Here is a 27,125-nt window from a genome sequence, read left to right on the forward strand (position 1 = left end):
CTGTGTGTGGATATAGGAGTAGTAATGACTGTGAGCGGTGAGTGTGTGGATGAGGGAGCACTGTGTGTGGATATAGGAGTAGTAATGATTGTGAGTGGTGAGTGTGAGGATGAGGGAGCACTGTGTGTGGATATAGGCGTAATGACTGTGAGGGGTGAGTGTGTGGATGAGGGAGTGTGAGGATGAGGGAGCACTGTGTGTGGATATAGGAGTAATGACTGTGAGGGGTGAGTGTGTGGATGAGGGAGCACTGTGTGTGGATATAGGAGTAATGACTAAGGGTGAGTGTGAGGATGAGGGAGTGTGAGGATGAGGGAGCACTGTGTGTGGATATAGGCGTAATGACTGTGAGGGGTGAGTGTGTGGATGAGGGAGCACTGTGTGTGGATATATGAGTAGTAATGACTGTGAGGGGTGAGGATGAGGGAGCACTGTGTGTGGATATAGGAGTAATGACTGTGAGGGGTGAGTGTGTGGATGAGGGAGCACTGTGTGTGGATATAGGCGTAATGACTGTGAGGGGTGAGTGTGTGGATGAGGGAGCACTGTGTGTGGATATAGGCGTAATGACTGTGAGGGGTGAGTGTGAGGATGAGGGAGCACTGTGTGTGTGGATATAGGAGTAATGACTGTGAGCGGTGAGTGTGAGGATGAGGGAGCAATGTGTGTGGATATAGGCGTAATGACTGTGAGGGGTGAGTGTGTGGATGAGGGAGTGTGAGGATGAGGGAGCACTGTATGTGGATATAGGAGTAATGACTGAGGCAGTGGCGTAACTACTGCCCCCGCAGTCCTCGCGGTGGCTTGGGGGCGAGGGGCTGCGGGGGCGCCACTGATTACAGCAGACTGACATGCGGACGAACGTCCGCATGTCAGTCTGCTTTATTGGAGGGACACGGCGGGCGCAGCGTGTGCCTATCCTGTGTCCCTCCTGAGCCCTGCATCATCTCCGGCGGCCCGCGGGTCTAATAGGGGGAAGTGCCGTCCGTGAGCCAATTAGAGCTCACGGACGGCACTTCCCCCTATCAGACCCGCGGCCGCCGGAGATGATGCAGGACTCAGGAGGGACACAGGAGAGGCACACGCTGCGCCCGCCGTGTCCCTCCAAGTTCTCCAACAAGCGGCGGCTGCACTGCGGCATATCTGTCACGGGGGGGGGAGAGAGGAGAGGGTGTCTGGCACCGGGGAATATATGGCCATTGGGGGGGGGATGTCAGGCACTAGGGGGGATATCCGGCACTGGGGCATATATGACACTGTGGGGGGGGGGGCGGGGGATATCTGGCACTAGGGCATATCTGGCACTGGGGAAGGGGGGGGGGGGGGGGATATCTGGCACTAGGGCATATCGCACTGGGGGGGGGGGATGTCTGGCACTGGGGGGGATATCTGGCACTGGGGCATATATGGCACTGGGGGGGGGATATCTGGCACGGGGTGGATATATGGCACTGGGGGGGGGGGGGATATCTGGCACTGGGAGTGAATATCTGGCCCTGGGGCTTATATGGCACTGGGGGAGAATATCTGGCACTGGGGGGGAATATCTGTCACTGGGGATATATGGCACTGGGGGCATATATGGCACTCGGGGGGAATATATGGCACTGGCGGCATATCTGGCACTGGGGGAATATCTGGCACTGGGGGCATATGTGGCACTGGGGGGGAATATATGGCACTGGCGGCATATCTGGCATGGGGGGAATATCTGGCACTGGGGGCATATGTGGCACTGGGGGGGAATATCTGGCACTGGGGGCATATCTGGCACTGGGGGGGTATATGTGTACCTGGCACATGGGGGGGGGGCTATATTTGGCACCGGGGGCATGTGAGTACCTGGCACCGTGGGGAAATATCTGGCACTGGGGACATATGTGGCACTGGGAGCACAGCCCTAGCAACAAGGACTACCTCCTAGCAACGAGCATGACACCCAGTGCATGAAACACCTGACAACGAGCATGACACCCAGTGCATGAAACACCTGGCAACGAGCATGACACCCAGTGCATGAAACCCCTGACAACGAGAAGGTAATTGAAAAGTAATTAGAAGCCTTACTGTAGGACTTAATGTGTAATGGGCATTACGGTGTGTGGCATAATGTATCACGGACATTGTGGTGTGTGTCATAATGTGTCACAGGCATTACGGTGTATGGTATACTATATCGCGGGCATTGTGATATGTGGTATAATGTCTCAGGGTCATTGCAGTGTGTGGCATAATGTATCACGGACATTGCGGTGTGTGTCATAATGTGTCAGGCATTACGGTGTGTGGTATACTATATCACGGGCATTGTGGTATGTGGTATAATGTCTCAGGGTCATTGCAGTGTGGCATAATACATAACGGGCATTGCGGTGTGTGGCATAGGGTATAACGGGCAGGGCATTGCGGTATGTGTCACAGGCATTACGGTGTATGGTATACTATATCACGGGCATTGTGGTATAATGTCTCAAGGTCATTGCGGTGTGTGTCATAATGTGTCACAGGCATTGTATGTGCTATAATGTATCAGGGGCATTGCAGTGTGTAGCATAATGTATAACGGGCATTGCGATTCCTGTCATAATGTGTCGGGGGCATTACGGTGTGTGGCATAATGTGTCGGGGGCATTACAGTGTGTGCATATTGTGTCATGTGCATTGTTGTGTGCGGCATAATGTCTAAGGGCCATTGCAGTATGTGGCATAATGTATACTGGGCATTACTATAAGGAGGAAAAATGACAAATAATGTAAGGGGCATGAATCAGGATTATTTTTCTTTCCTGTGGTGGCTAACGTCTGGGCGTGCAGGTTGCAAAACTGGGGTATAAGGTAGTCTTTTCCTGCAATACCACGCCCCTTTACGAGAAACCACGCCCATTCCAACAAAACCACGCCCCTTTTTTTGCAGCGCGCGCCGAAGGCGCGCGCATATTTGTCCCTTTCTTGCTCCCAGTTATGCGGCGGGGGGGGGGGGGGGGGGGGGCGCCAAAAATTTTTTGGCTTGGGGGAGAAAAATTTCTAGTTACGCCACTGGACTGAGGGGTGAGTGTGTGGATGAGGGAGCACTGTGTGTGTGGATATAGGAGTAATGACTGTGAGGGGTGAGTGTGTGGATGAGGGAGCACTGTGTGTGGATATAGGAGTAGTAATGACTGTGAGCGGTGAGTGTGAGGATGAGGGAGCACTGTGTGTGGATATAGGCGTAATGACTGTGAGGGATGAGTGTGTGGATGAGGGAGTGTGAGGATGAGGGAGCACTGTGTGTGTGGATATAGGAGTAATGACTGTGAGCGGTGAGTGTGAGGATGAGGGAGCACTGTGTGTGGATATAGGCGTAATGACTGTGAGGGGTGAGTGTGTGGATGAGGGAGTGTGAGGATGAGGGAGCACTGTGTGTGTGGATATAGGAGTAATGACTGTGAGGGGTGAGTGTGTGGATGAGGGAGCACTGTGTGTGGATATAGGAGTAGTAATGACTGTGAGCGGTGAGTGTGAGGATGAGGGAGCACTGTGTGTGGATATAGGCGTAATGACTGTGAGGGATGAGTGTGTGGATGAGGGAGTGTGAGGATGAGGGAGCACTGTGTGTGGATATAGGAGTAATGACTGTGAGGGGTGAGTGTGAGGATGAGGGAGCACTGTGTGTGGATATAGGCGTAATGACTGTGAGGGGTGAGTGTGTGGATGAGGGAGTGTGAGGATGAGGGAGCACTGTGTGTGGATATAGGAGTAATGACTGTGAGGGGTGAGTGTGTGGATGAGGGAGCACTGTGTGTGGATATAGGAGTAGTAATGACTGTGAGCGGTGAGTGTGAGGACGAGGGAGCACTGTGTGTGGATATAGGCGTAATGACTGTGAGGGATGAGTGTGTGGATGAGGGAGTGTGAGGATGAGGGAGCACTGTGTGTGGATATAGGAGTAATGACTGTGAGCGGTGAGTGTGAGGATGAGGGAGCACTGTGTGTGGATATAGGCGTAATGACTGTGAGGGGTGAGTGTGTGGATGAGGGAGTGTGAGGATGAGGGAGCACTGTGTGTGGATATAGGAGTAATGACTGTGAGGGGTGAGTGTGTGGATGAGGGAGCACTGTGTGTGGATATAGGAGTAGTAATGACAGTGAGGGGTGAGTGTGAGGATGAGGGAGCACTGCGTGTGGATATAGGAGTAATGACTGTGAGGGGTGAGTGTGAGGATGAGGGAGCACTGTGTGTGGATATAGGAGTAATGACTGTGAGGGGTGAGTGTGTGGATGAGGGAGCACTGTGTGTGGATATAGGAGTAGTAATGACAGTGAGGGGTGAGTGTGATGATGAGGGAGCACTGTGTGTGGATATAGGCGTAATGACTGTGAGCGGTGAGTGTGTGGATGAGGGAGCACTGTGTGTGGATATAGGCGTAATGACTGTGAGGGGTGAGTGTGTGGATGAGGGAGTGTGAGGATGAGGGAGCATTGTGTGTGGATATAGGAGTAATGACTGTGAGGGGTGAGTGTGTGGATGAGGGAGCACTGTGTGTGGATATAGGAGTAATGACTGTGAGGGGTGAGTGTGTGGATGAGGGAGCACTGTGTGTGGATACAGAAGGAGTAGTGACTGTGAGGGGTGAGTGTGTGGATGAGGTAGCACTGTGTGTGGATACAGAAGGAGTAGTGACTGTGAGGGGTGAGTGTGTGGATATAGGAGTAATGACTGTGAGGGGTGAGTGTGTGGATGAGGGAGCACTGTGTGTGGATACAGAAGGAGTAGTGACTCTGAGGGGTGAGTGTGTGGATGAGGGAGCACTGTGTGTGGATACAGAAGGAGTAGTGACTGTGAGGGGTGAGTGTGTGGATGAGGGAGCACTGTGTCTGGATATAGGAGTAATGACTGAGGGGTGAGTGTGTGGATGAGGAAGCACTGTGTGTGGATACAGAAGGAGTAGTGACTGTGAGGGGTGAGTGTGTGGATGAGGGAGCACTGTGTGTGGATACAGGAGTAGTGACTGTGAGGGGTGAGTGTGTGGATGAGGGAGCACTGTGTGTGTGGATATAGGAGTAATGACTGAGGGTGAGTGTGTGGATGAGGGAGCACTGTGTGTGTGGATATAGGAGTAATGACTGTGAGCGGTGAGTGTGAGGATGACCATGCCCCCCCCCCCAGGACCCACTGTGTGTGTGTCACAATGACCCCCTTTCACCAGGCCCTAGTATGTGTCACCATGTCATCCCTCCTAGGACCCAGTGTGTGTGTCACTATGCCCACCCAAGCCCTGGTATGTGTATCACCATGTTGTGCCCCCCCTCCCCCAACCCAGAGCCCCAGTGTGTCAGCGCACATGAAACCTCTGGCAATGCGCAGGAGACCCCTGCAAGCATGGAACCCAGAGCTCGAAACCCCACATAACGTGCAAGGAACCCCTGGCAACGAGTATGAGACCCCTGACGACAGGCAGGTAATTTAAAAGTAATTAGAAGCCTTACTGTGTTGCATCATTTGTAAGGGGCATTATTGTGTGTGGGGCATAAAATGGTGTCGGTCATAACTGTGTGGCATAATGGGTGTTACAGTGTGTGGCATAATGTGTAATAGGCATTACGGTGTGTGGCATAATGTGTTCTACCGGGCATTACGGTGTGTGGCATAACGCTTAATGGGTGTTACGGTGTGTGGCATAATGTGTAATAGGCATTATGGTGTGTGGCATAATGTGTAATGGGCATTACGGTGTGTGGCATAATGTGTAATGGGCATTACATTACAGTGCGTGGCATAATGTGTAATTGGCATTACGGTGTGTGGCATAATGTGTAATAGGCATTACGTTGTGTGGCATAATGTGTAATAGGCATTACGGTGTGTGGAATAATGCATAATGGGTGTTACGGTGTGTGGCATAATGTGTAATAGGCATTATGGTGTGTGGCATAATGTGTAATGGGCATTACATTACAGTGCGTGGCATAATGTGTAATTGGCATTACGGTGTGTGGCATAATGTGTAATAGGCATTACGGTGTGTGGCATAATGCATAATGGGTGTTACGGTGTGTGGCATTATGTGTAATAGGCATTATGGTGTGTGGCATAATGTGTAATGGGCATTACGGTGTGTGGCATAATGTGTAATGGGCATTACATTACAGTGTGTGGCATAATGTGTAATAGGCATTATGGTGTGTGGCATAATGTGTAATAGGCATTACGGTGTGTGGCATAATGTGTAATAGGCATTATGGTGTGTGGCATAATGTGTAATGGGCATTACGGTGTGTGGCATAATGTGTAATAGGCATTACGGTGTGTGGCATAATGTGTAATGGGCATTACGGTGTGTGGCATAATGTGTAATGGGCATTACGGTGTGTGGCATAATGTGTAATGGGCATTATGGTGTGTGGCATAATGTGTAATGGGCATTAGTCACTGCCACGGCAGCCGCCTCCCACCGAGCACCCTCCAGCAAAAACATAAATCGGCACCTATGCCACTGCCTATACAGTCTAACAGGCGGTGTGGCAGCCGGCAGCAGCAGCGCACGGCAGCAGAGTCACAGAGCAGGGAGAGCGCCTCTCCAAGCCGCCACCTCCCTGCTTTGCAGACTCTGCTGAGCGGGTAGTGCCGGCACTGCTTCAGTGGAACCAGGATGACACATCTGACATGTTCCCTAAACCAGAGATATCAGGCGAGTGTGTCCTTATACACAGCACTTACAGGGCCCGATTCAGAGCTGCACACAAGGCCAAAGTTCACATCATTTGGGCGATTCTTTGCAACTGCGTAAGCGAAAAGATTCTGAACACGATGGTGCACTGATAGGGGACTGTCTGGTTCCTCCGGAGGTGCTACTGCGTCCAGGGGCACAGGACACGGGTGTCTCCATGCTCGCACTGTCTGGTACCTCCGGAGGTGCTACTGCGTCCGGGGGCACAGGACGGGTGTCTCCATGCTCGCACTGTCTGGCACACGCTAGTGCACAAGGGGAAAGCTGAAACTAGTACAGGGAAACATCATGACCAATGAAGACTTTGTCCATGTACCGCCCTGACCCGTATCACACATCCTATTTGACACAAAACTCCCCCTATCCTGCCCGACCACACCTACTTTCCAGTGAAGCCCCACCCACTTTTTTCAAACCCTACCCCTTTCTGGGTGCATAGTAGGGAGGGGGCATCAAATCCCCAACATTAATGTTACCATTGTGGTAGTTACCATAAACACATGACCATCGCTGGTGGGGAAACATAGGGCTGGATGGAAATGCCTCTGCAGCTAGCAGTTAGTATACAGCAGCTGTGCGGCGTCTAAGAGCGGCCCTATGGAGGCACAGCGCGGCCGCTGGAGGTAAGATACAGGAGCCATGTTTCTGCGTACAGGATCGCAGTCACAGGACGCCACTCGCCCCCACTCTCCTGTTACCTCCCATAAACCATCACTGACGCTCACTCACATTGCCTATAAATCCTCCCTGCGACACGGGGTGAGGGAGACTCAGGCTCTGATGGGGTAATTACCAGGGTGAGTGATACTCAGGCTGTGACGGGGTGATTACCAGGGTGAGTGAGACTCAGGCTCTGATGGGGTGATTCCCGGGGTGAGTGAGACTCAGGCTGTAACAGGTGATTACCAGGGTGAGTGATACTCAGGCTCTGATGTGGGCGATTCCCGAGGTGAGTGAGACTCAGCCTGTGATTGGGTGATTACCAGGGTGAGTGATACTCAGCCTCTGACGGGGTGATTACCAGGGTGAATGAGACTCGGGCTGTGACAGGGTGATTACCAGGGTGAGTGATACTCAGGCTGTGACGTGGTGGATTCCCGGGGTGAGTGAGACTCAGGCTCTGATGGGGTGATTACCAGGGTGAGTGATACTCAGGCTGTGATGGGGTGATACCCGGGGTGAGTGATACTCAGGCTGTGACGGGGTGATTACCAGGGTGAGTGAGACTCGGGCAGTGACATGGTGATTACCGGGGTGAGTGATACTCAGGCTGTGATGGGGTGATACCCGGGGTGAGTGATACTCAGGCTGTGACAGGGGTGATTACCAGGGTGAGTGTGACTCGGGCTGCGATGGATGTGATTACCAGGGTGAGTGAGACTCAGGGGTGATTACTGGGGTGAGTGAGACTCAGGCTGTGATGGGGTGATTCCCAGGGTGATTGATACTCAGGCTGTGAGAGGGGTGATTACTGGTTTAAGCGAAAGTCAGGGGTGATTACTTGGGTAAATGAGAGTCAGAGGTGATTACCGGAGTGAGCGAGAGTCAGAGGTGACAGGTGTGATTACTGGGGTGAGAGTCTGGTGTGACAGGGGTAATTACTGGGGTGAGCGAGACTCTGGTGTAACGGTGGTGATTACCGGGGTGAGTGACACTCAGGCTGTGACAGGGGTGATTCCCAGGGTGAGCGAGACTCAGGGGTGATTACCAGGGTGAGTGAGACTCAGGCTGTGACAGGGGTGATTCCCAGGGTGAGCGAGACTCAGGGGTGATTACTGGGGTGAGTGAGACTCAGGTATGACAGGGGTGATTACCGGGGTGAGCGAGACTCAGAGGTGACGAGGGTGATTACCGGGGTGAGTGAGACTCAGGCTGTGACAGGGGTGATTCCCGGTGTGAGCGAGACTCTGGTGTGATTACTGGGGTGAGTGAGACTCAGGGGTGACGAGGGTGATTAACGGGGTGAGTGAGACTCAGGCTGTGACAGGGGTGATTCCCGGTGTGAGCGAGACTCTGGTGTGATTACTGGGGTGAGTGAGACTCTGGTGTGACGAGGGTGATTACTGGGGTAAGTGACATTCAGGCTGTGACAGGGAAGATTCCCAGGGTGAGCGAGACTCAGGGGTGATTACCGGGGATGAGCAAGATTCAGGTGTGACAGGGGTAATTACTGGGGTGAGTGGGACTTAGGTTGTGATGGGGTAGATTACCGGGGGTGAGCGACACTCAGGGGTGATTACCGGGGTAAGTGAGACTCAGGCTGTGACAGGGGTGATTCCCAGGGTGAGCGAGACTCAGGGGTGATTACCGGGGTGAGTGAGACTTAGGCTGTGACAGGGGTGATTCCCAGGGTGAGCGAGACTCAGGGGTGATTACTGGGGTGAGTGAGACTCAGGTATGACAGGGGTGATTACCGGGGTGAGCGAGACTCAGGGGTGATTACCGGGGATGAGCAAGATTCAGGTGTGACAGGGGTAATTACTGGGGTGAGTGAGACTCTGGTGTGACAGGGGTGATTACCGGGGTGAGTGAGACTCAGGTGTGATTACTGGGGTGAGTGAGACTCTGGTGTGACGAGGGTGATTACCGGGGTGAGTGAGACTCAGGCTGTGACAGGGGAGATTCCCAGGGTGAGCGAGACTCAGGGGTGATTACCGGGGATGAGCAAGATTCAGGTGTGACAGGGGTAATTACTGGGGTGAGTGGGACTTAGGTTGTGATGGGGTAGATTACCGGGGGTTAGCGACACTCAGGCGTGATTACCGGGGTAAGTGAGACTCAGGCTGTGACAGGGGTGATTCCCAGGGTGAGCGAGACTCAGGGGTGATTACCGGGGTGAGTGAGACTTAGGCTGTGACAGGGGTGATTCCCAGGGTGAGCGAGACTCAGGGGTGATTACTGGGGTGAGTGAGACTCAGGTATGACAGGGGTGATTACCGGGGTGAGCGAGACTCAGGGGTGATTACTGGGGATGAGCAAGATTCAGGTGTGACAGGGGTAATTACTGGGGTGAGTGAGACTCTGGTGTGACAGGGGTGATTACCTGGGTGAGCGAGACTCAGGTGTGATTACTGGGGTGAGTGAGACTCTGGTGTGACGAGGGTGATTACCGGGGTGAGCGAGACTCAGGCTGTGACAGGGGAGATTCCCAGGGTGAGCGAGACTCAGGGGTGATTACCGGGGTGAGGAAGATTCAGGTGTGACAGGGGTAATTACTGGGGTGAGTGGGACTTAGGCTGTGATGGGGGTGATTACCGGGGGTGAGTGGAACTTAGGCTGTGTAAATAACGCAGACACCCAATCCTCAGACTAGCTCTGACCTCTAACCTTAACATTACTGACTGTTATTATTTCCTGTTACGTCACTTTGGTGGTATTGACAATTTGGTTGTTGACATTATGACAGTCAACATCATAGTGTCAACCCTTTGACTGTCGGAGGTGTGACTGTCTATATAAGGACTAGAACTTAGACACATTCTCTGTCACACCTGCAACAACTGGCCCGGGAATTCATGTTATATTAATATAGAAATACTGGCATGTATATCTATCTACAGTATATATATATATATATATATCAAAATGGATGTACAGTATGTGTGTATATGTGTGTGTATATGTCCCAGCATAACTCTGGAATGCCTGGAGCAGTTTACACCAAACTTGGTACACATGTGACTTACAATCCGGAAAAAAATACTGTGGGGGTAAAACAGGGGTTACATGTAACAATCCATAGTTTTTCGGGGTCACTGAGATGAATAGTGACACTCCCGATGCCATTTAAGTCCAAGTTCAGCCCCCATCAGCCTGGGGTAAGGGGTGGGGGGGAGGGGTGAAAAATAAAATATCCAGACTGGCTGACATTCGTGTCAAATCCATAGTTTTCGGGGTCCCTAAGTTGATCGCATGTTGAAAATAGATGTTCCTTAGACTGTATGTTAACATATAGGCTGTGGATCTTCACGCCAATTCTTTTAGGGTTTGGGTAGTGAACTTAAAGTTGAAGATGGGCGCAATGAAAATAGTCATATTGCGTTAAGATTTCCACGTGTCCGATCTATATTATATTGACAAAGCTAAATATTTATCGTATAAACAACCCTTAATGAAGTCTAAGAACACAGTACGCTGTTTACTTAAGAAGTACCGTAAGGGTACGCTAGTTGCGTAACGATCGCTCAGCCGTAGGCGAGACGCTCAAGCGTCACGTTCGCTCACGGCCCAGAGATCACAGGACAGCACGTTATTGGCTATGATTAGAGTAATGATTCGCTACGGCGTAGCGGACGCTCGAGACCACGAGGAGATCACCAGCGGCGCAGACGCTCACAACGCTATACCTTTATGACTAAACCTTTTATCAATGAAATACACAGAATACCTTAATGTGAATACAGGGTGTAAGTGCAACCTTGTGTAACCTGACTAACTACAAAGCTGCTTGAGCGTCACCGACGCTCAAGTGAACACAACACTATGAGAAAATACACAGATACCTGTTTAGGGTCCAAAGCCTATTATCTGTATTATAACTATTATACTTGCAAAAAGAATCACAGTACAAATGATACACTACAATATAACAGAGACTTCCTAACCAAATAACTATACAAGAAATACACTACAATACTATGCTGATCTAATACTATACAATACTAGTCAATGGGAGATACGAGAGAAAGAGAAGAGAGAGAGAGAGAGAGAGACGGAGAGAGAGAGATTGGCTCACAGAAAGACAATATGATTACGGAGAGAAACTTACGCACAAGGGTAAACGATCGCATGCGCCTGGACATCCAGCACCCGATTTTCAGCAATGAGAACCGTTGAAGAGTGAGAGCTGGATGTGGTCGGCCTGCCTATTTATGCCCCACACACAATGCAATCTTACAGTCCCTACAATCCCATTGTCCATTGGACGTCGGAATTCGGCCCTGCATCATAACAAAAGGTCATAGGTTGATTCATACAGGTGGGCTGTGACGATTTCAAACAGCTCAGGTGGGTGGGGAACTAGGTTTCCCGCCGCATACCTGAGTATGAGTAAATAGTAGAAATGGACATAAACTTCTTATGTCCATAACTATTCGCACGAGCGATTAATACGCTCCAAACCAACACCGGAATATTGCTATTTAAATACTATTCCGATGGGTACCAAACACTACTGCATGACTCCTGTTAGACCCTTCCTACGATACAAAGAGGGATTCCTCAGCTCAGGGACATTCTATATTAACCAAACTTTCAGAATCTATCAAAGGGACCATGATCTACAAACTACATTAATTGTGAAAATATGTAACGAATGAGTCGCACGCTACGACTACATAAACTCTACCGTAAATACGCATACCGTGCGCCCGCGGGTGCACGCTATTGCGGGTATGCGCCTTCACGGGAGAGCGTACGCATGCGCAGCGCGGACCAGTGTGCGGTGCAAATATGGCAGTGTGTATGGGGATATTTTTCTGACTTTGACAGTCCATCCTTTGGCAGTCAATAATAACTGCCACCTCCTGAAAACATTTCAAAAGGAGAAAAATATATGTCAGGGGTTAATTCATTTCCATGGTTGGGTGAGGGAGGAGAGAGGAGTAGGTGTGAAGAGGGTATGACCTAGTGTGATAGCAGAAGCATGTGTGTATGAGTCCATGTTTGGGGGGGTCATGTATCATCGTGCCGTACGTGTTGTAAATCAAGCTTCGAGGTATTGCGAAGTATACATTTGAATTCCTTCTTATCCTGTGGTACAGGTCTGTGGATGGGCTGTCAAACTTTACCGAGCTTTTTTCGGATTTTGAACAAAATGGGGAGCACATTTTAGTTGATGATACATGAATGGGGGGATATGTGATTGCTGATATCTGTGCCTGCATTCCCTTTACTATGTGTGTTATTACCTGAGGGTTGTAGAGATGAAGATAAAGAACACTTATGGGGAATGCAATGATATTCTATGTCAGGTAAATGTACATCTGTCGTTGAAGTTTTGTTCGGTATCTGTTGAGAGTCGTCTTCTTTGCGCTGTATTGCTCCTTGGGCATGAGCAAATAGCTTTGTCAGTGCCATCAGATTTACAAAAAAAATGTTGGGCTAGCGTGAGTTTAAAAATACTAGGGAAACTGGGGATCCATGGCAAAGTTCATCAAATGTCCATTTCTCAAGTGGTCAAAACTTCATCTTTGGTGCTTGTCTGTTGTCTGTATAGCGTCTCGTCAACTTCCTCGTCCAAGGGGGTCTTTGTATCTTGGAGAAAAGCAGAAAAACAGGTGAAAGAAACGGACCGTATAATCGCATTTTTCATCACATCCTGGTTTCTATCATTGGGTCATAAATCAAATCCAGGTTAATTACAGTTTCCTCACTCCTCAAGCTCATCACTTTTGTACTTTGTTTGCACCTCATTAAAGCCTGCCCGCATCTAAATATCAATCCAATAGATATAACAACACCTAAGATACATAGGAGGAACTTTCCAACATCCATTATGACTCCTTGAGCCCAGTCTCCTAAACCGGAGAACCAATTTCGCGGGTTCAACCATGACACCCAACCAGTCAGCTCATTACCTACAGCAGCAAGGGTGAGATTGTGTTTTCGACGAAATTCCCACTTCAATTGGAGAATATCGTCCATCTTTTGGTCTATGACCTCTACCGGATCCTCGGTGCTATTCGTGATATACGTGCAACACTTTATGCCGTACTGTGTTGCCAATGTAACACAATATCCGCCTGTTACTGCTGTAAGATAATTAAGAACCATCCTATGCTGAACTAGTTCTGTTTTATAAGCTTGAAGTTCTCTTCCAGTGTATCTAAACGTGTCATCATACATTTCAGTGATATTATCTAACAAATTGGCGAGTGCGGAAATGTATCTATAATTCATCACTCCTCGAGCGGTGCGAGTGAAATCTAACGCTACCAGAACCTGAATCCCGGTGGATTCATGGATAAGATCAGAGGCCGGATGCTCTAACCTTTCTGACAGTTGTCTTTTAACTCGGTGCTCGTAATGAGTGTGAGTATAAGGAGCTTGGGCACCACGGTGTATGTCCTTCATTTTGTTATGTGTAACAGTCATCACTTCAGGCAATACTTTTCCAATATAACACAATCCTTCAGAGTTTGGGGCAAGCCACTTGTACGCCTTTCTCCCGCATATGAAATATGCATCATCGGGGAGAACATATGGGACGGAGAAGGACATTACCATGTTACAAACCTTCCAGGTGAAATCTCCTGACCCTAATTCTTCCATCTGTTTAAGGCACGTATCAGTTTGTACGATATGTGCACAGTATCCTGGTGATACCTCTCCAACTCTAGTAATCCTATTTCCTAAGGTATATCGATACCGGAAAGATTTTCCTCTACTGGCTATGTGGCGTACAAGCTCTGTATCTGTAGGCATTCTATCTGCTCTGTGTGAAAAGGTCATGGTAAGGTTGCTCCATGACACTTCCCAATTTCCCGGCTTACGGGGATTGGAGATATTAAAACATAAGAGGGACCTATCCACATGGTATTGGTGGAGCTTCAAACTAGGAGGGCTGGAGATATTAAACCTCCGGTCCACCGGTCTCCCACCACTTAGCTCAAGTACCTCCCCTAACGTTAAAGGAAATGGTACTAGCCCTGATTTGCTATGACCCTGAGGTACTTGAGAGCATACCCAACAATCTGTTTGGTTTAACACGTTACCCACTAAGGAGTGATAGTCACTCAATGGATGCCGGTCCATATGGATATTAAAACTGGATTGGCATTTCTTTATGCATCCATCTTCAACCAAATTGTCACAAAGCCTACAGATACAGTTTTCTTCAGCTAACAATCCATCACAATTTCTTCTATCGGATCGTTTTCTGATACTCGCCTTTGCTTGTTGGTTTGGTTGATCTTGGAAAACTACGCCTCCATCATCATAATCGGAACCCATTCCAGAACCTCTCTCGACCTCCATGGTACTCTCGCCGGAACAGACTGCTCTGGTCAACATCATAGTTAACATCAAAATCCGGATCACAGTCTCTTGGGGCAAGTCCATCTTTGAGGAGGAAATGGAGAAGAATGAGAAGGGGGAAAAAGAAATTTTAAGGGAGAGGGGATGGGAAGTGGAGGAAAACAATAAAAGGGAGTGGGGAGTCGACAGCTGCTTTCGGTCTTCAAGGCTCAGGTGCCGCCTCAGTCCTCCTGGAACAGACACTCCAGTGATACAACCTCTACCGTCTGTTCCTTATCACGGGACTTCTCTGGGTCAGCAACCTTTTTGCAGTGGGATGAATGGACCCAAGTCTCTCTCTCAGCAACCTTCAATGCTGTGGTGCTAGTCAATAAGACCTGGTATGGTCCTTCCCATCTATCAATAAGACAACCTGAGCGTAGAAAATTTCGTATCATTACATAATCCCCAGGTTCAATGTCATGACAATTACTATCTGGTAAATCAGGAATCACCAATTTCAGATTATCATTTTGATTCCTCAACTGTTTACTCATGTTAATCAAGTATTTTACAGTTACTTCATTGTTACATTTCAAATCATCCTGAGGGTTAATCATGACATGCGGTTGTCGACCAAACAAGATTTCAAAAGGAGACAGATTAAGAGGGGACCTGGGAGTGGTTCTGATGCTATACAAAACAATGGGTAAAGCTTCTGGCCACGTCAATCCTGTCTCTGCCATTACTTTACTCAATTTATTTTTAATAGTGCTGTTCACTCTTTCGACCTTCGCACTCGCCTGTGGACGGTACGGAGTGTGCAGCTTGCTATCAATACCCATTAATTTACACATTCCTTGAAAGACATCACCTGTAAAATGGGTACCCCTATCACTTTCAATGATTCTAGGGATACCATATCTACATACAAATTCCTGCACAATTTTCTTAGCTGTAAACATAGCGGTATTTGTAGCTGCTGGAAATGCTTCGACCCAATTCGAGAAAACATCTATACAAACAAGTACATATTTCAAATTTCGACATGGGGGTAATTGAATGAAGTCAATTTGTATTACCTGGAAAGGGCCGCCGGCAGGTGGGATATGGGATGGTTCTGTAGGTATTGCCTTTCCAATATTCTTTCTCAAACAGGTAAGGCATGACATTGCTCTTTTACCCGCATGAGAGGAGAATCCTGGGGCGCACCAGTATGCTCTTACCAATTTGCACATCCCCTCCTTGCCTAGATGAGTCAGCCCGTGAGCTGCTTCAGCCAGACATGGAAGGTATGTCCTGGGGGCCACTGGTTTACCATGTCCATCCGTCCAGAGCCCTGAGGACTCCTGGCCATATCCCTTTGCCTTCCAGACTGCCTTTTCCTGTGTGGAACACAAATTCTGCATCTCACACAACTTCTGTGTGTTGATGGTATTAAATACCATCAGTTGTGTGGTGTCTGTCTGTATGGGGGTAGCAGCTGCTAACTTAGCAGCTTCGTCTGCTCGGCTGTTACCAAGTGATACCGGGTCTTGGCTATATGTATGTGCTTTACATTTGATAACAGCCACTCTGTCGGGTTCCTGTATCGCTGTTAGAAGCCTTTTTATGTGGGTTGCATGCGCTACCGGTGTACCAGCGGCCGTCATGAAGTTTCTGAGACGCCATAGGGCTCCGAAATCATGGACTACCCCGAATGCGTATCTAGAATCGGTGTAGATATTGGCTGACTTACCCTTAGCCAATTCACATGCTCTGGTTAGGGCGACCAGTTCAGCAACCTGGGCTGAGTGAGGTGGACCTAGCGGTTCCGCTTCTATGGTGTCTTGGTCATCTACGACTGCGTATCCAGTACACAAGTCTCCCGAGTCTGACTGTCTATGACAACTACCGTCAGTGTAGAACGTGAGTTCTGCATCTTCCAGTGGATTGTCACTGATGTCAGGCCTTGCGGTAAAATTTTGGGTCAAATATTCCATACAATCATGTGTATCTTCCTTTGCATTAAATCCTCCTTCCCCATCACTCTCACCTTCCACCCTTTGTGTCTGACCAGGCACACCTGGGAGAAATGTTGCAGGATTTAATGCGCTGCATCTCCTTATGGTGATGTTTACTGGGGCCATTAATGCCAATTCCCATCTTGTGAACCTTGCTGATGAGACGTGTCTGGTTTGGGCAGAATTCAATAAGGCAGATACTGCATGTGGCGTATGGATTGTGAGGTTGTGGCCTAGCACGACGTCTTCGCTTTTTGTCACTAGCAATGCTATCGCAGCAACGCTTCGCAAGCATGTGGGGAGGGATCGCGCTACCGTGTCTAGCTGAGCGCTGTAGTATGCAACTGGCCTGCTGGCATCACCGTGTTTTTGGGTTAGTACACCTGCTGCGCAACCAGCACTTTCTGTTCCGTATAGTTCAAAGGGTTTCCCATAGTCTGGCATACCTAGTGCTGGCGCCTGCGTTAGGCACTGTTTGAGTCTCTCAAATGCTGTTTCGGATTCGTCTGTATGCGAGATCCTATCAGGTTTGTTTGAGGAGACCATTTCCTGCAAAGGTAACGCCAATATGGAAAACCCTGGGATCCAATTACGGCAATACCCACACATTCCTAAAAACGTCCTGATCTGTTGCTGGGTTTGTGGCAGTGTCATGTCTCTAATTGCTTGGATTCTATCAGCGGTCAGGTGTCTCAGTCCTTGTGTTAGACAGTGTCCCAAATATTTTACCTTAGTTTGGCATAATTGCAACTTGTCTTTGGACACCTTGTGTCCGGTGTCTGAAAGATGAAACAGGAGCTGTTTCGTATCCTTCAGAGATGCTTCCAGTGAATCTGAACACAGTAATAAATCGTCCACATACTGTATCAATACTGATCCACTGTCTGGTTGGAAAGACTGTAAACAATCATGCAAAGCCTGAGAAAATATACTTGGACTATCTATGAAACCTTGGGGTAACCGAGTCCATGTGTATTGGACTCCTCTGTATGTAAAAGCAAACAAATATTGGCTGTCAGGGTGCAGAGGTACCGAAAAGAAAGCGGAGCAGAGGTCAATAACAGTGAAAAATTTGGCAGTGGGAGGAATTTGCATTAGGATGACAGCTGGATTAGGCACTACGGGGAACGGACTCTCAACTATTTTGTTAATCCCCCTTAGATCCTGCACTAGTCTGTAACCCCTCCCCCCACTCTTTTTAACAGGGAAGATGGGACTATTGGCTGTGCTGGACGTTCTTACCAGAATGCCCTGTTGCAGCAAGCGTTCTATTACTGGGAAAACTCCTAACTCCACCTCTGGCTTCAGAGGATACTGTGGGATTTTTGGAGCTATCCTACCATCTTTTACTTGTACAACTACTGGAGCTACATTTGCCATTAATCCAGTGTCCTGTCCATCTTTTGTCCAAAGTGACTCTGGTATCTGAGATGTCATCTCTTCTACTTGGGATGGATTCCTATTTGTCATAATGGAATGTGACATTAATTTTGATGGGGAGTCTAACATGTCTCGTACTTCCTGAGCGTGATTCTCAGGAATGTCCAAGAATACACCTTCAGGCGTACAATAAATGACGCAACCCATTTTACATAGTAAGTCTCTACCCAGGAGATTAGTTGGTGCAGATGCAGCCAGCAAAAAGGAATGCTTGGTATGCAAAGGCCCTATTGTAATCTCGGCTGGTTTGCTAACAGGGTAGTGCTGGACTACTCCTGTTACTCCCATGGCTGGAATTGTCCTACCAGTGGTTCTCATGCCCACTGTCGAATTTATCACTGACTTGGCCGCCCCTGTGTCTACAAGAAAGTTTAAAGTTTTACCAGCTACATTGATTGCAATCTCTGGTTCGCTTCCAAGACTGGCAATCAACTTAACTGGCTGCAGATTACAGGTATGGCCACACCCCTATTGGGTATGGTGACCTGCCTGTACCCCGCTGGCAGCGACTACTTGTGAGGGAGTTAGCTGGGAACTACCAGAGGCATGCCAGTCTCTGTTCGGGGGATATCTTTTTGTTTCCCCTGTATGTGGCTCAAAACTCCGCCTCTGTGGACCCTGCTCCCAATGTCGTGTGTCGTGTCGTTGTCTAGGGGGTTGAAAAGATTTTGGTACATTTCTTACTCTACATTCTCGTGCATAGTGTCCCGGTCTGTTACAGGAATAACAAGTTATTACAGTTGACTTACTTACAGGATTCGATGGTACATACGCAGGCTGCTTTGTGGTCAGCGCCTGTATACTTACTGACATCAACTTATCACTTTGCGACTCTCTGTGCCTGGTGATGTTTCTGTCGTGATCAATAGCAGCCTCTCTCAAAGTGGACACCGACAGACCTCGCCAACATGGTTGCGTGGTCTGTACCCTAGCTTTTAATGTTTCCTTTAAACCATCCATCAGTACAGATACTGCTACTTCTTGATGGTTTGGGTTGGTCCTAATGTCTTCTATACCAGTGTATTTTGCCATTTCTAATAGTGCCCGGTGAAAATATTCTGTTGCCGTTTCGGACTCCTTTTGCTTAATGGAAAATATTTTATTCCATTTAGCAACGGCTGGGAAATACTCTTTTAGCTGCAAATTTATCCTTTTTACATTATCCTTGTCGTACACATCTGTAAGCGGTACATCTTTATCTAGTCCACAATCAGTCAAGAATTGAACTGAGTCGACATTGGAAGGTAAGCAAGCTCTTAGCACTATCTGCCAATCCTTATTATTGGGCTCTAAAGTGTTTCCTAGATCCCTGATGTATTTTTGGCTTGCCACTAAATCTTTTCTGGGGTCTGGGAATTCAGACACTATAGTCCTCAATTCCATTCTAGTAAAGTAGAGATGAGCGGATTCGGTTTTACTCGGTTTTACTCGGTTCTCAAAACCGAATCTTATTGGCTCACGGATGTCACGTGTTTTGGATAGCCAATAAGATTCGGTTTTGAGAACCGAGTAAAACCGAGTAAAACCGAATCCGCTCATCTCTAGTAAACGGGCAATACATGGCAATGTTCCTAACGGGTGTGGCTCCTGATGCATCTGTTTTCCCATTGGGAACTACTATCACCTTAACTGGATTAACTCTAACAACTTCATTCTGTGTAGATTCTACAGCTTGTGGTGAAATTGTTTCAGTGTAATGCATGGTGCCATACTTACCCGTTGACACGACCTCACCTATCCCTCCGCTAGGGGCCTTCACTAATCTCGTGAGAGGTGCAGTTCCTACTGTGGTTTCTGATATGGTGGCCGCTAGAGAGAGCGCTGAAATTGTTGTCGAATCGTCTTCTTGATCACACTCCTGAGGAAAGTTCAAAACAGGGTACAACTTGCACGGGTTAATAATTGCCTGGGTTACTTGGTTAACATCATTGACATTTACAGGGTTACTAAGAGTTTGTGTTTTACAACCCAGTGCGTTTCTCTCCGCAATCAACTTCTCTCCTGCAATGTATGGTGGAGGAGGGGCTGTGGCTATCAGCTTCCTGACTGCCCCAGATCCCGCCGCCAGAGCCAAACCTCTCTGTATCTCACCTTCCTGCTGCCACAACTGTAAATAATCATGATGCTGAATTCGTCTCTTTGTTGATTTTATGAGACATATCCTCCTCCTTAAATTTTGTAACACTTCTGGACTGAAGCTACCTATTCTTGGGAATTTCTCCCTGTCTTGTACAGTCATTCTCTCCCATTCATCACATAAAGATTCTGTGTGACTTCCGTATTTTTCACACATGATGTACCTTGCCGACCCAACTGGTCGGTTCTCTGAATCAACCCGAACCGAGGTTGATCGCCCCCTACCTGAACAATTGGCCCCCATAATCTGCAGGTGTTGCTTACTACTCCTGTGATCTTTATATCACGGTCTTCAGCGAACCCTTACAGCAAACCAAATTATTCACAATAGGCCGGCGGTGGCGGTTTACCGAGTACCCCACTCACTCGCCCACCTCGACCAATACGACCTGATCACACCGATATGGTGCTGGCGTACTCGATACAGGGCCCCTATGGAACCTTCTGTTTACTGGAACATATGAGGGTTACCCGCAGGACACTTACTCTTTCCAGTAAAGGTGGGGTTGTTAGATAGTTCCTGAGTGACCAGCGAACTTCCCTTCCAAAAATAAAAAATGACACAAATCACGTCAGAATGTACAAATAGCGTTTGTGACCACTTTACTCTAATGGTATTAGGTCAGATTACTAACTACTGCACACAATTACGTGCAGTACAATCGTTCAGTACATAAGCACTACTTGTTAGTGTACTGAAAGATCAATGGAATCGAAAATTTCGGCTGCGAATTCCTTCAGCATGAGCTTGTATGGCCTATATGGGTTCTGCACCAACACCCCTGGCGTTGTGCCTCTTGTACCTTTATAGCGGACCTCTTTGTCTATTTTACCTGTTACCTTATGACCTCCTGGTCTGTTACCTTATGACCTCCTGGTCTGTTACCTTATGACCTCCTGGTCTGTTACCTTATGGTCCGCTATACTCTAATGCTCAAATATTATTTAACCAGGGATGCCTCCCTAGCCACCGTATATGTCACTTACACGTATGTTCCTTGACGAGTACCCGACTTTCCTTTTGGTTCAACCTCTAAGTTATATAAACTTATGTGATAAAAACACACTCACTCAACACATGTACACTTTGTTTCTATATCTATTTCTGCGCAGAAATTGTCTTCAGCCCAGCTGTGTTACCAATTAGGAGCAGGATCTGTTAAACTAAATTTCAGATTTTTCCAAAAAATAGATTTGCGTTATTTACAGCGTCGCGTTATCTACCGCTGTGCGTTATTTATCGCCTTTGCGTTAATTATCCAACTTTTCGTGACTTGAGCTACGTGGGCGTAACCGGACGCTACGTTGCGTAATGTACGCTGCGTGCGTCTGCCTCTGGATTGCGTACGCTAGTCTTTGTTAGAGACACGTGTACGCAAAACAAAGATCCACCGTAACACAATTTCTACCTTTATCAATGTAGATGATCCCTGATCATCTACCGCACACCACACTGACTGCCTTATCTCCCAGACAAGCCGTGTGTTGGTCTATATTTTAACTATTACCTCTACTATGAAATAACAGCAAATCTCTTTTAGCACTTTCTATCAACTATAAAAATTGGCAAACAGGAATAGTGATATACGAAATTTGAAAAAGAAATGCAGATATATATGTATGCGTGCGTGTATACGCAAGACAGAAGAGAAATACAGTTTTAAAAGACACAAGCGTTTTGTTCTTACTTCCGGTTCCCGGATTCCTTCAGCACTCTTTATCTAAGCGAAGCAGACGCTTATCCCGTCAGCACTGCGAGACAACCTCCCACCCTTTGCTGGGGGATAATGTCTGCTGATCTACCTAGTGCAGATATGAGAAGGACAGGACGAGTCCCCAATTGACAAAGCTAAATATTTATCGTATAAACAACCCTTAATGAAGTCTAAGAACACAGTACGCTGTTTACTTAAGAAGTACCGTAAGGGTACGCTAGTTGCGTAACGATCGCTCAGCCGTAGGCGAGACGCTCAAGCGTCACGTTCGCTCACGGCCCAGAGATCACAGGACAGCACGTTATTGGCTATGATTAGAGTAATGATTCGCTACGGCGTAGCGGACGCTCGAGACCACGAGGAGATCACCAGCGGCGCAGACGCTCACAACGCTATACCTTTATGACTAAACCTTTTATCAATGAAATACACAGAATACCTTAATGTGAATACAGGGTGTAAGTGCAACCTTGTGTAACCTGACTAACTACAAAGCTGCTTGAGCGTCACCGACGCTCAAGTGAACACAACACTATGAGAAAATACACAGATACCTGTTTAGGGTCCAAAGCCTATTATCTGTATTATAACTATTATACTTGCAAAAAGAATCACAGTACAAATGATACACTACAATATAACAGAGACTTCCTAACCAAATAACTATACAAGAAATACACTACAATACTATGCTGATCTAATACTATACAATACTAGTCAATGGGAGATACGAGAGAAAGAGAAGAGAGAGAGAGAGAGAGAGAGAGACGGAGAGAGAGAGATTGGCTCACAGAAAGACAATATGATTACGGAGAGAAACTTACGCACAAGGGTAAACGATCGCATGCGCCTGGACATCCAGCACCCGATTTTCAGCAATGAGAACCGTTGAAGAGTGAGAGCTGGATGTGGTCGGCCTGCCTATTTATGCCCCACACACAATGCAATCTTACAGTCCCTACAATCCCATTGTCCATTGGACGTCGGAATTCGGCCCTGCATCATAACAAAAGGTCATAGGTTGATTCATACAGGTGGGCTGTGACGATTTCAAACAGCTCAGGTGGGTGGGGAACTAGGTTTCCCGCCGCATACCTGAGTATGAGTAAATAGTAGAAATGGACATAAACTTCTTATGTCCATAACTATTCGCACGAGCGATTAATACGCTCCAAACCAACACCGGAATATTGCTATTTAAATACTCTTCCGATGGGTACCAAACACTACTGCATGACTCCTGTTAGACCCTTCCTACGATACAAAGAGGGATTCCTCAGCTCAGGGACATTCTATATTAACCAAACTTTCAGAATCTATCAAAGGGACCATGATCTACAAACTACATTAATTGTGAAAATATGTAACGAATGAGTCGCACGCTACGACTACATAAACTCTACCGTAAATACGCATACCGTGCGCCCGCGGGTGCACGCTATTGCGGGTATGCGCCTTCACGGGAGAGCGTACGCATGCGCAGCGCGGACCAGTGTGCGGTGCAAATATGGCAGTGTGTATGGGGATATTTTTCTGACTTTGACAATATATATATATGTATATATATATAATTATATATAAATGTGGAAGCCCTAACTCACTCACTCCCTTACTCATTCACCCATCCACTCACGTACCCACTCACTCACTCACTCACACCCTCACTCAATCACTCAGTCACCCCCTCACTCACTCACTCACTCACTCACTCACTCACTCACTCACACACCCACTCACTCAATCACTCACCCACTCCCCGATCCACTCACACACCCACTCACTCACTCACCCACTCACTGACTCATCACTAATTCTCTTACTTCCTGATACGTTAGGAAGATGAAATGTAACACAGGTATTCTTCAGGTGGGTAATAGGAAAACTACGTCATGAGAATTTTAATAACTCTCCTCTACGGGGATATAAAGGGGTTGACACAATGACGTCATTACTGATGCGTGGCTTGCGTTGCGTGAACGATAATGCCCAAACGGACAAGATCGGATCAACATTTGGATTGCCCCTCCAGTGTGTAGAATGTAATAAACTACAAATATTTTCCTGTCACTTTTTACCGTATCTGCTACAGGTGCTCCTCAGGTAACGACAAGAACCATGGATCAAGATTTACTTACATGATGACATCTCAAATTTACATCTCTATACATTTACCAACCCGTGCAAATCAGAAACTCCCGCGCGAAGAACGGGTAAAACAGCTAGTTGAAAATAAAATGCAAGAATTCCTCATCTAATATTATTATCCTAATGGCCGGGAATACGCTGATAATTGTGGGGTACTTGGATTAACCTTATTTACAAATCTTAAGTGAATTTGTGAATTTCTGTATGCTATTCTGCCCCTGCTTACCCCTATACACAGTCTGATACTTTATGTCATACAATTATTTGCCTGTATGGCTGCTGCTAATGTCTGTGCTATGACATCATAATGACCCTATGTGCTGTGACATCATAATGATCCTATGTGCTATGACATCACAATGGTTCTACACGGTGGCCAGTATTTACTAAAAATCCGAGTTTGGGCGATTTGTGTTTTTTTTTCTAAGTCCCAACACGGGAATTCACTAAGCACAAATCTCGGCAGTGTTTGGGACATTCGTAATGGTTTGAACAACAAAGTACACAAATACGAATGAATAGACCATCGGTCAAATGTGCCTGTTATTTCATACAATACGGGAATTCACTATTCATTCGTATTTAGGTGTTAGTCTCTGAGTGCTCAATTGCGGTTGGATTTGTTTGCGATTCGTTAAAAAACGCACCAAAAAAATAGACCTGCTTTTTTCAGCCGTGTTTACATGTGTTGACACTTACAAATCATTCTAACCTGAATTAGGATGCCTATAAAAGAGACACAAACTTCTCTCATGCAAAATAATTTATTTCCTTATGTTTGCTGGCCAAAACTTGTAGATTTGTAAGGCAATACACATTTTTCAACATATATCCATTATTACACACATTTGTGTTCAACTTTCAAATATTTCAAATGTTGTTTCTGCATCATGTTTTTAAATCTGATTACTTATTTTTAACACACACAAACATGGCACAACAATAATGTCAGTCATTTTCGGACTGAATTATCTAAATATTACCCCCAACATATTAGGACACTTTTAGCCAACTCAATTGTGTTTTTCTTGTCAATTCGTCTAGAGAAGAAATGTAAAACAGTTACATTTCACATTGTAAATTGTATTGGTCATGGATGAATCTGCCTGGCTGCCAATTAGTCTGTCTGCTGGCTCAAAGAATGATTAGAATCTAGAAAGAGTAATGATTTGAAAAAAATCAAGTGGTCTGCTTTCTGCATGCTAACATCTATGTGCAGCTCAAACAACAGTTTCCTTCTAACAAAAAATACAGAGATGATAAAGAAGAAATGTGCGTACAAAATTCCTGTTGTTGTTTGTACCAGTTATAATTAATGATGTTGTACAAATTGTCAAGGAGCTAAGTGTTATATATATTCTGTTAATCATACACTTGGTAAGTGTTTTGTTTCTCTTCTCTTTATTTTTTTCTTTAATCTGTTTTTATTAAGGCTGTAGATATAACAGTAGTACAACATTTTCAAACAATAAAATCCAAAATAGCAAAAGAAAACATTTCTGGTCGTACCTTCCTATTAACTTTGTTTTAAACATAGTAGGGCAGATAGAAAAGTTGTCTGTTCTTCAATCAAAAAAATATATATAAAGGAATACAGACATTATAAGGCATTAACTATGAAAAATGTAGAAAACGAAAAAGAGAATAGAAAAAGAAAGAAAATGAGAAATATGAAGAAGAAGAGAATACAAAAGAAGTAGGTTGGGATGAAGTTTATGTCTAGAGATTTATACGGGGTTGAAGAATTATCAGAGTAATAATGGGAAGATAATTAAGTTACCATATAAGACCTGTATATCGGGGACTCCATGAAGTCAAACCACGGAAACCAGATAGCGGTAAAGTCAGTGGTTCTTCCCATCGAGAAGGATATAAGGTCTTCCATGTCTAAAAAGTATGTAATCTTATTAAACCATTGTTTGATCGAGGGTGGGGAGGTGGATCTCCAAAGAGCCGGTATCACGGCCCTTGCAGCGTTGCTAAGGTGTCTCAGAAGTGAGCATTTATAGGAATGTGCACTTGCTGAGGTAAGATTAAAGAGCCAAAACTCAGGCTCCCTGGGTATCACATCTCCCACTATCAGCTCGGAGCATTTAAAAACGTCTTTCCAGAAAGGAGTTATAAAAGGGCAGTCCCACCAGATGTGTAAAAAGCTCCCTGGAGCCCCCTTACACCTCCAACAGAGATTCGAAAGGGTAGGAAACATTTTATTAAGGACACGGGGAGTCCTGTACCATCTATATATAAGCTTATATAGCGTTTCCTTCGTCGACAAACATAGAGAGCTTGCCTGAGCATTACGAAATATAGTGTCCCAATTGGCCTGTGAGGCTATCCCTGGTATTTCCCTCTCCCAAGAAGTCATGAAGGCAGGGGGTTGGGAAAACAGATCCTCCACAATAAACGCATAAATTTGGGAGATGGCATGTGCAGGGGAACGAGTAGAAACGCATAGTTTTTCGAAATTAGTGAGACCTCTAGTTATATCAGAGAGATTCTTGGAGGACGTTAGAAAATGATGAATCTGAAGGAACTTCCAAAAGTCGACGCTTGATATTTTCCAGAGAGACTGAACATCTGAAAATGAGCGCACTCTACCTGAACTCACCAGCTGACCGACCCTGAAAAGCCCTGCCTCAGCCCAAGAAGCAAAGGCCAGGCTGTGGAGTCCTGGAACAAATTCGGGGTTATGAAGAAAAGAAGTCAAGGGGGACCACTTAGAAGAGATGTGAGTCTTTAACCTAAGCTTGTGCCATACTTTAAGCGTGGGGGAAACCGTAGGGTGAGCGACTTTCGGAAGGGAGGGCAACCATGGAACTATTTCTATGTAATGTGAGAGACAGCCTTCCTCCAGAAGCACCCATTGTTTACAGTCTTTGGCCCTTGTCCATTCCAAGACTCTATTTAATTGTACAGCATGATAGTAGCTGGGAATATGAGGGAGTTGTTGTCCCCCTTGATGTCTTCTCCGGAATAGAATGTCATGTTTAAATCTAGGAGCTTTACCTCCCCAGACAAACGTA

The 27,125-nt window shown here is 46.7% G+C and overlaps 1 long non-coding RNA gene across 1 annotated transcript in view; it reads left to right on the forward strand.

Moving 5' to 3' along the window:
- The first annotated feature begins 1,837 nt into the window (after nucleotides 1–1,837).
- LOC134947949 (uncharacterized) overlaps nucleotides 1,838–27,125 on the forward strand; it is a 46,437-nt gene continuing 21,149 nt past the window's right edge. The window contains exons 1-3 of the long non-coding RNA XR_010182878.1: nucleotides 1,838–2,039; nucleotides 24,047–24,167; nucleotides 26,667–26,830. This is a non-coding gene — a long non-coding RNA (uncharacterized LOC134947949). The remainder of the gene's footprint in view (nucleotides 2,040–24,046; nucleotides 24,168–26,666; nucleotides 26,831–27,125) is intronic.

The sequence above is a fragment of the Pseudophryne corroboree genome, chromosome 8, assembly GCF_028390025.1.
Source record: "Pseudophryne corroboree isolate aPseCor3 chromosome 8, aPseCor3.hap2, whole genome shotgun sequence".
In the NCBI taxonomy this organism is placed as follows: domain Eukaryota; kingdom Metazoa; phylum Chordata; class Amphibia; order Anura; family Myobatrachidae; genus Pseudophryne; species Pseudophryne corroboree.